The following is a 6,066-nucleotide window of genomic DNA, read 5'->3' as shown; positions in this document are numbered from 1 at the left end:
TCAAAGCTGGACTGGCACTGTCCTTGGTCAAAGGGCATTAGTCATTTGTGCTAGCTCAGAGGGAAGATGCTTGATGACTTTCAGTTGCATGGTGTTTATTTTGATATATTGTGGTCACAGAGTCACTTCGACTCTGTCACAGTAATAAAAAAAAATAACAGTAAAGATACTGGAAGCCAAGCCCATACAATAATCAGCCATTTGGGTTAGCTCAGCATGCAGGACTTTCATTGCAAAAACTAGGGAAGCTGGGGCAGCTGCTAACCTTCCTTATCAGCCACTGACAAGCTATCAGAATCTTTTTATTTTTCTATCTTTCTCCCTTGGTACAGTGATTCTTCGCAGAGTACTTGTCAAGCTCTTCCTAGCCATTAGACGATATATGAGTTAACACAAGTGTTATCTACCATGCACATGTATCTGTACAGCACAAATGCCAATACTCACAAATCAGTTCAGTGCACAGTGACTTCAAGGCCAGCCTGGGCTACATGAGATTCTATCTTAAAAAAAAAAAGCTCTCTTTCTCCCCCTCGCAGGCAGGAGAGCTGGCCCTGCCCCTCACTGGCTGCAGCACTCAAGAGGGCAGGTCTGCATCTTGCCTGGGCAGCACAGTAGCAAAGGAGTCAATGAACCAGCCTGGAGGGCATGAGAGTGGGAGAGCTGGCCCTGCTCCTTGCCAACTGTGGCACTGGGTGAGCTCTCTGGGGCAGTGTTGGAGAGCTCACCCTGGTGGTGTGGGTATGGGAGAGCTTGCAGGCTGACCAAGTTACCCAAACCCACATCCAAGGCTTTGAGTTGGCTCATCCCAACATTTCCCTCATCTATGAACTGCAGATCCAAAGCTGCAGAATCTCCATGACCCAGGGCAACAACAGGATATCAGAGTGGAGTCTCAGTGAAGATCCAGTATGGATAGTGCAGTAGAAACCAGAGGCCTCAAACTACACCTATGATTCATTACGATGAACATTTGCAAGTGAAGATGTGTGGACAAAAGGGTATACTGTGGGACACACTGTGACACACTACAGATTCCACAATGAGGTAGGTTGGTTTTGTTTTTGTTTGGGGAGGGTATTTTGTTGTTGTTTTCTTTTATGGGGAGGTCGCAAGGGTGGAGGGTAGATATGAAGAGAAGGTGAGAAGAATCAATAAAAAAGATTCTTATAGGGGCTGGGGATTTAGCTCAGTGGTAGAGCGCTTACCTAGGAAGCGCAAGGCCCTGGATTGCGTCCCCAGCTCCGAAAAAAAGAACCAAAAAAAAAAAAGATTCTTATATGCACACATATTAAAAACACAAAAGTCATCTCTTCCTATTCACACACACACACACACACACACACACACACACACAGAGAGAGAGAGAGAGAGAGAGAGAGAGAGAGAGAGAGAGAGAGAGAGAGAGAGGAGAGCACCAAGCACCATTTTCTGTATATGCATAATGATGTTTTGGTCAATGATAGGCCATGTATATACAATGGTAATCCTATAAGCTTTTTGCTTTGCTTGGAGTGTCTCGCTATATAGCTCAGGCTAGGCTTGAACTCCTAACCTGCCTGCCTTAAACTCCTGAACACTGGGATTCCAAGCAGGCACCGCCATCCATAGGTAGTAGTACCATAAAATTATATTACCTGCTGACATTCGCTGTTCCAGTTTGTGCAAGAACACTCTATGTTTGCACAATGGCGGGATTGCTCAACAAGACATTTCTCAGAACATACTTACATTATGAAGTGACACATGACTCGGTGCCATAAATCCCACATACATGTGAATCTGTCTAAGCATACAGACGACACACCAAAAGTAAGCCTATAACTAAGGCCATCAGAGACAGCTAGTCAGCCGCGAGAGGACCAGTAAATGGGCCTGTGTGAGTGACATGGGAACAAAACAGCAGGGTCTGCGAGCCTCCTCATGTTTTACAGGCTGAGACTGACTTCCAGGGATGCTGGAATAGCTCAATGGTAGAGCTCTTGCCTAATGCGTATGGGCTTCAGGTTCAAGTCCCAGCACTTCGGTTCACAAAAAAGAAAGGAAAGCAAATAGAAAGAGGCAGACGTGGGAAAGGGAAGGGGAAAGAAAAGGACAGAGGAAAGAAATAAACAAATGAAACCTCAGCTAGGTGCGGTGGTGCACACTTTTAATCCCAGCTCTAGGGAGACAGATAAGAGGCTCTCCTGAGTGATGCCAGCCTGGTCTACAGAGCAAGTCCTCAGCCAGCCATAGTGAAACCCTGTCTTTTTTATTGTTTTGAGATTTATTCTTTTTTTTTTTTTTTCAGAGCTGAGGACCGAACCTAGGCAAGTGCTCTACCACTGAGCTAAATTCCCAACCCCAGATTTATTCATTTTATGTATATGAATACACTCTAGCTGTCTTCGGACACACCAGAAGAAGGCATCAGATCTCATAACAGATGGTTATGAGCCACCATGCAATTGCTGGGAATTGAACTCAGGACCTCTGGAAGAACAATCGTTGCTCTTCACCACTGAGCCGTCTCTCCAGCCCCAAGACCCTGTCTTAAAAACAAAACAAGAAAGTAACTAATTATTCTTGTGAAGGATTATGTGGTTTAAATTTGTGATTTTGAATTAGGTGAATGCATGTGTGTCTTTCCGGGATGACGGAGGATGTGTATGTGTGGGAAGGTTCTCTCTCCCCTTAGTGCTGGAGTTAACAGGCAGTTGTGAGCCAACAGATGCTGGTTGCTGGGAACCAAACTTGGGTCCTCTGGCAGAGCAAAAAATGTTGTTAATCACTGAGCCATCTCTCCAGCTTCCTAAAGGCATTTTAAAAATACTAGTGTCTTTGGAATCCATAACGTGGTGTTTCAGGGGGAAAAAAAAAAAAACTTCATTTGCACCATCTTCACCGTCATCATCGTTATCACCATCACCATCACCATCACCATCATCATCACCATCATCAATCGTCATCTGGAACAGGAAGTCAAGGCGCCGAGACGGTAAACACGCTCTTGAGGCATTTTGATAGCTTATGTTACCCGAGGCGAACAGGAGGGGGCGTGATTCAGAGCCGCGCTGGGGTGTGGAAGCCACTGGAGCCTTCTGGCCTGGCGACTCTGAGCAGGGAGCTGTCCTCCTGCATTCCTAAGAGAATGAGATCTTACACGTTGTGTAAAGCGAGGCCATATTCTGCCCGCCCGAAGGCGACTGTTCTGGCCTTTTGCCATCATTGGTGCCACCTACCGTCTGCAATGGGCCTTGGCCTTTCCCCTTTCCTCCTAGCTAGGAGTGAGAACTGACTCTCCCGTGGACACTGCTGAGGAGAGGCTCCAGGCATGGCGGAGAGTGCAGCTGAAGGATCAGGTCTCCATTAGGCCACTTGGGGCCCCGGTTTACGCCCTGTTCTATGCTGACAATAAACCTGGACTGGTGTGGGGAGAGGTTAATGGAAGACAGGGGTGAGAGGTTGGGGGGTTGAAGGAGTGAAAGTAGGGAAGAGGAAGTGGAGGAAGAAGAGGCAGGGACACTCTCTAAAGGAGTCAAAAGAGAGAGCTGCGGGGCCTGGTCCAGAATGTGTAGACCTGAGAGACTGTCTTCCCTCTCTGATCCCTGGCAGGGAATGAGAAAAGTGGCCTGGCTGTTCTGTAGCCCCCTCCATCAGCAAGATTCTAGAATTCTCCTCCTTCCTTAAGGGCACAGCATAGAGTGTTAAGGGTATCAAGACCAGGGACAGACCCACAGAGGGAAGACACACTGTCCCAGGCACCTCCATGTCCCATACATTACATAAGACGCACACACCGGCCTTCGTTCCTTCTTCTCTTTCTTTTTATTTTTTAAAGATTTATTTTATTTATTATATATAAGTACACTGTCGCTGTCTTCAGACACACCAGAAGAGGGCATCGGATCCCATTACAGATGGCTGTGAGCCACCATGTGGTTGCTGGGAATTGAACTCACGACCTCTGGAAGAGCAGTCAGTGCTCTTAACCACTGAGCCATCTCCCCAGCCCCCTTCTTCTCTTCCTTTCCTTTACTTTCATTGGTACTTTATTCTCATGTAGACTAGGATGCCCTTGAACTCACAACAATCTACTTGCCTCAGCCTCTCTAGTATTGGAACTACCGGTGTGTGAACCACCACACCTAGTTGGGGCATCTTTTTTCTTTAACCATACTGTCTTAATTTCTTGTGATGACTGGGATTGAACTGAGGGCCCGATGTACCATAGGCAAGCACTCTACCATTGACTTATATCTCTTGCCCTGTTTTGACAGCTCCTTGAAGGAAGTAGGTCTCTATGTGTGTGGGGTGGGTGCTGGGTGTATAGGATGGTGGACGAAGGGGGTCCAGTTTGCTTGTCTGCCAGCCACGCACAGTGTGTCTGTCTTGCCTCCGGAGCTGCTCAGACTGTTTCCAAAAGCACTCAACTACAGCACACGCTGCACCTCTAGCAGAGAGGTGAGTCAGATCCCTCCCTGCTCTGCTCCTCAGGCTCTCGCCATCCCATTGGGGACATGCCAGGGACGGATGTAACCACTGAAAGTACAGTTTGTGTCAGAGACCAGAGAGCAGCCTGTATGTCCTAAACAGTCTGGTCAAGATGGGCTAGGACTTCGGACAAGGCTTGCAGCCAACGGTGCGCTCTTTGGAGAGGGGAGAGTTTTCATGGTGGAAAGCGGGCTGGTGATCGATTCTAGAAGCTGGGGCCATGTTCGACCCCATGGTAATAAGCAAGGGAGTCTGAGGGGGACTGGGTCTGGAAGGGATATAGCTATGCAAATGGAAGCTTGAGAAAAAGGGAGCTGGAGGGAGGAGGGACCTACTGTGTGCTGGATGCTCTTCCTGCATCTTCCCACACAGTCAGCACATCTTCTCCAGCACTTTTCTCACGTTCCTAGTACGAACGAGGCTTCTGAGCGAGCCATGCACAGAGCCAGGGTCAGAAGTGGGGCCTTCAGTCCCAGATTTTCTAGCTCAGCCTTGAGTACCTGGAATCTGCTCCTGGGCTGAGAAGACTGAAGGCTTTTCGCAGAAGGACTCAGTGGTTGGAAGACGGCCACTCCTCTGGGCAGCTTTCCAGCCTCTGACCTCACGGAGTGCAGCACTTGCCTGCCTTATCTCTTCCTCCACCCAGGGCAATCTGATCAAGGCCTGCTGTATTAGGAGAAAGTCCCTGTGCACTCTGTATAAACCCTCAAGGTTAGAACATGCAACAGGAGGGAAAGCCTCCTCACTGCCACCTCAGGGAAAGCAGACAGGATTCTGCTTACATTGCTAACGACTTGATGATCTCATAGGGAAATAATTGAATTCCCAGAAAGTAGCAAGGCTTCCCCCCACCCCACCCCCTTTGAGGCAGGGTCTCAGTGCAGAGCTCAAGCTGGCTTCAAACTCACAAACTTCCCACCTCGGTTTTCTGAGCTCTGGGATCATAGATGTGCACCAACTTGCCAGCCCAGCATTTGTTTCTTGATTGTGACATTCAAGAGCCCCCTGAGAAAGCATCCACTTAGTGCTGACCTGAGAAACAGTGTCCAGGCCCAAAAGATCCTTTCCACTGCGTGGCTAGTTCTCCTCCCCCCCCCACCCCCCCCCCCCCCCCCCAGCTAGGGACCGAACCCAGGGCCTTGCGCTTCCTAGGCAAGCGCTCTACCACTGAGCTAAATCCCCAACCCCATGAGCTAAATCCCCAACCCCGCGTGGCTAGTTCTTAACAACAGCCTGGTTGGCCATTTTTAGACCTTTTTGTTTTGTTTTGTTTTGTTTTTCTTTTCTTCCTTTGTGCCATGTTGAGGAGACCTCGGGTGTGGCGGGTCTGAGCACCGCCTCTAACCCTCAGATCCTGCCATTAAACACTGTTGGCCTCTTCACTGCTTTACAGTCAGAGCTGAAACCTGGGAAGGTTGTCTTGTCCGGACCACACATGCTAAGCTATTTGGTGCTGGAACTCTGTTTTCCTCTGGGTGAGTGTGGATGTGTGATGAACGGATGAAGTCAGCCTCAGACCCAAACACCGAAAAGCAGCATTAATCCTATGGGTCCCCCCCCCCCCCCGTTCCACAGGCTATCGCTATAGAAAGC

This window comes from Rattus norvegicus, chromosome 10, assembly GCF_036323735.1.
Source record: "Rattus norvegicus strain BN/NHsdMcwi chromosome 10, GRCr8, whole genome shotgun sequence".
NCBI classification, from domain to species: domain Eukaryota; kingdom Metazoa; phylum Chordata; class Mammalia; order Rodentia; family Muridae; genus Rattus; species Rattus norvegicus.
Note: the sequence above shows the minus strand (reverse complement) of the source record.